Source organism: Neofelis nebulosa, chromosome 5 (genome assembly GCF_028018385.1).
Source record: "Neofelis nebulosa isolate mNeoNeb1 chromosome 5, mNeoNeb1.pri, whole genome shotgun sequence".
NCBI lineage: Eukaryota > Metazoa > Chordata > Mammalia > Carnivora > Felidae > Neofelis > Neofelis nebulosa.
Window position 1 is genome coordinate 121,480,545 of NC_080786.1, and position 2,791 is coordinate 121,483,335.

Consider the following 2,791-nt stretch of genomic DNA (forward strand, 5'->3'; position numbering starts at 1 on the left):
CGACCTATAAACTTTCAATTTTGAAATAACTTGCTATTGTTTAATACTAAAATAATTATTTGTCACCCCATGTGTGTGTGTGTGTGTGTGTGCATGTAAGTAACTCATTCGGCCCTGTAGCCACTTCTCTTTAATGTCTTTTCTTTGTAAGATCTCAAATATTATTTTCCTGGAGGAGGTCATGACAGTGACTAGATTCCATTTCTAATATTATGATTGTGAAGTTATTTAAGAAATATGGTGGACAGGTTAAATGAATGATGGATTAAGGAGGGCACTTGTGATAAGCACTGGGTATTATATGCAAGTAATGAATCACTGAATTCAACTCCTGAAACCAATATTATACTATATGTTAACTAACTAGAATTTAAATAAAAACAAAAGAAACCCTCTAGTCCAAGGTCTTTTTCTTAGAAATTATATATTATCAATAATCTTCATAAGACCTAAAAATATGAAAAAGCATTTTTTACATAATATCAAAGCAGACATAGCAGACATAAAATAAATGAGATTAAATGAAATTGAGAATTTATAACTGGAAAAAGGACAATAAAAAAACTTAACTTTTGAAAAAATTCTTAACTCATTTATCATGACAGGCTGAAAAAAGGCACTGAAATTAGTTTATAAAGTGACCTAAATTCTTCTACTGTAATTTGACAAGATTTCACTTATAATAAAATAATGACTTCAGTGATCAAATATTCCAGTGTCTGTTTTGACAGATAAGGAAAATGAGGTTAACAAAAATTAAGTAATATCGTCAATAAAAACAAAAGAAAGCAAATCTGGGCCACAGGTAAATGTGGGAACTAGAAAACAGATGATCTGTCGCAAAATACAGAACTTTCTGACTATATCACATTAGGATTCAAGTGTTTGGTTTGTTTTGGTTTCCAGGTCTTCATGAAGTGTTTTTGTTGTTTGTTTTTGTTTGTTTTAGGTTTTTGTTTTGAATAAGTTTGAGCTATTTCTCAAAGAAAAGTGATATATTATGGAGATTAAAGGTAACTGTCTAATAATGTGAAGAAAACATCTTAGGCTCGATAATCAAAGGTGATCTTGATTTAAGTTCAAAATCAAATATTCATGTAGTGTGTTGTTCAGCCTCATAACTTTTCCTTTTAAATTTTGAGGACATTGCAAATATCTTGCCACTGGAAAATAGAAAAAAGTTTTGGTAATGTTTTACTGGCACCAAGTTATTTTAATATATAATCTATCATCTACTTACTGTGGTCATCAAAGTTACTTCTTACATTTCTTTCTAAATATATTACAACTTATAGTTCTAAAATGATAACATATTGTGATATTATCTTTTTTATTTACATAATTTAAGTGAAACAAAGTAATTTAAGCTAATTTTCTTTAAAAAAAGCTGCATATCCTATCTACATTGGAGATCAAAAACCTTTTAAAGAGTCATAATTTTATAAAGTATACAGTTTAAAAAATAATAAAACAAAATTCTTAGGCATTTCCTTAAATTATTGATAACCATACCATGATATAATTATACAAGACAGATTTATTTCAGCTCTAAAGAAATCATCACTTTTATTTCAAAGAAATAAAATTATTTGAGAATTTTTTGTCAAATTTCAATGGCAGCATCAAAACTTCTTATAGGTATTTCTAATATTATAGGCATTATCCATAATGTCTGCTATTAAATAAAAATAGGGAAAATGTGTTTTAAAGGAGCTGTAAAAGATATTTTTGACAACATCATATTAAATAGGAGAATGGTATTTCTTTAACAGACTAAAAAGTCTAAATTAATAAACATAGCTACATATGTACATATATACATATGTAAGTATATATATATACACACACATATAATGTATGTATATATATATACACAGACACATATATACATGTGTGTATACGTACATGTATATTAGAAAACCTATTTTGCTTCGGTAGAGCTAATACAAATGGTAATGTCAGCAGTTGACAGTTAAAAGTTCTATGAGAGTGGGCGCCTGGGTGGCTCAGTTGGTCGAGTGTCCAGCTTTGGCTCAGGTCATGATCTCACAGTTAGTGAGTTTGAGCCCTGAGTCTGGATCTGTGCTTGCAGCTCAGAGCCTGGAGCCAGCTTCCGATTCTGTGTCTCCCTCTTTCTCTGCCCCATCCCCACTCATGCTCTGTCTCTCTCTGTCTTAAAAATAAATAAAACATTGGGGCGCCTGGGTGGCTCGGTTGGTTGGGTGTCCGACTTTGGCTCAGGTCATGACCTCATGGTCCGTGAGTTCGAGCCCCGCGTCGGGCTCTGTGCTGACAGCTCAGAGCCTGGAGCCTGTTTCGGATTCTGTGTCTCCCTCTCTCTCTGACCCTCCCCCGTTCATGCTCTGTCTCTCTCTGTCTCAAAAATAAATAAACATTAAAAAAAAAATTAAAAATAAATAAATAAATAAATAAATAAAACATTAAATTTTTTTAAAAAAATGTTCTATGAGAGAAAAACATGTAAAGTTTGGTTAAATCATTTGCAGAATCAATCATTCAATATTTTTTTTAAATCTTCAGTTTTATAAAAACAATGAGATTATGGTTATAATGTTTAATACGAATAAACATTAATTACTTATTAGAGGGTTATTAATAAGAAAAGTCCTTTGAAGTTATTTTTACGTGGGGTTAAGTTAGAACATATACACATGTATTCAAATAGTGAAAATGGCTAATAGTAATAGATCATTTATTCAAGATATTTAGGTTCCAAACAGGTGTAAATTGAAAAAAGATGAGATGCACTTCATCTTATCCATACTCTTCT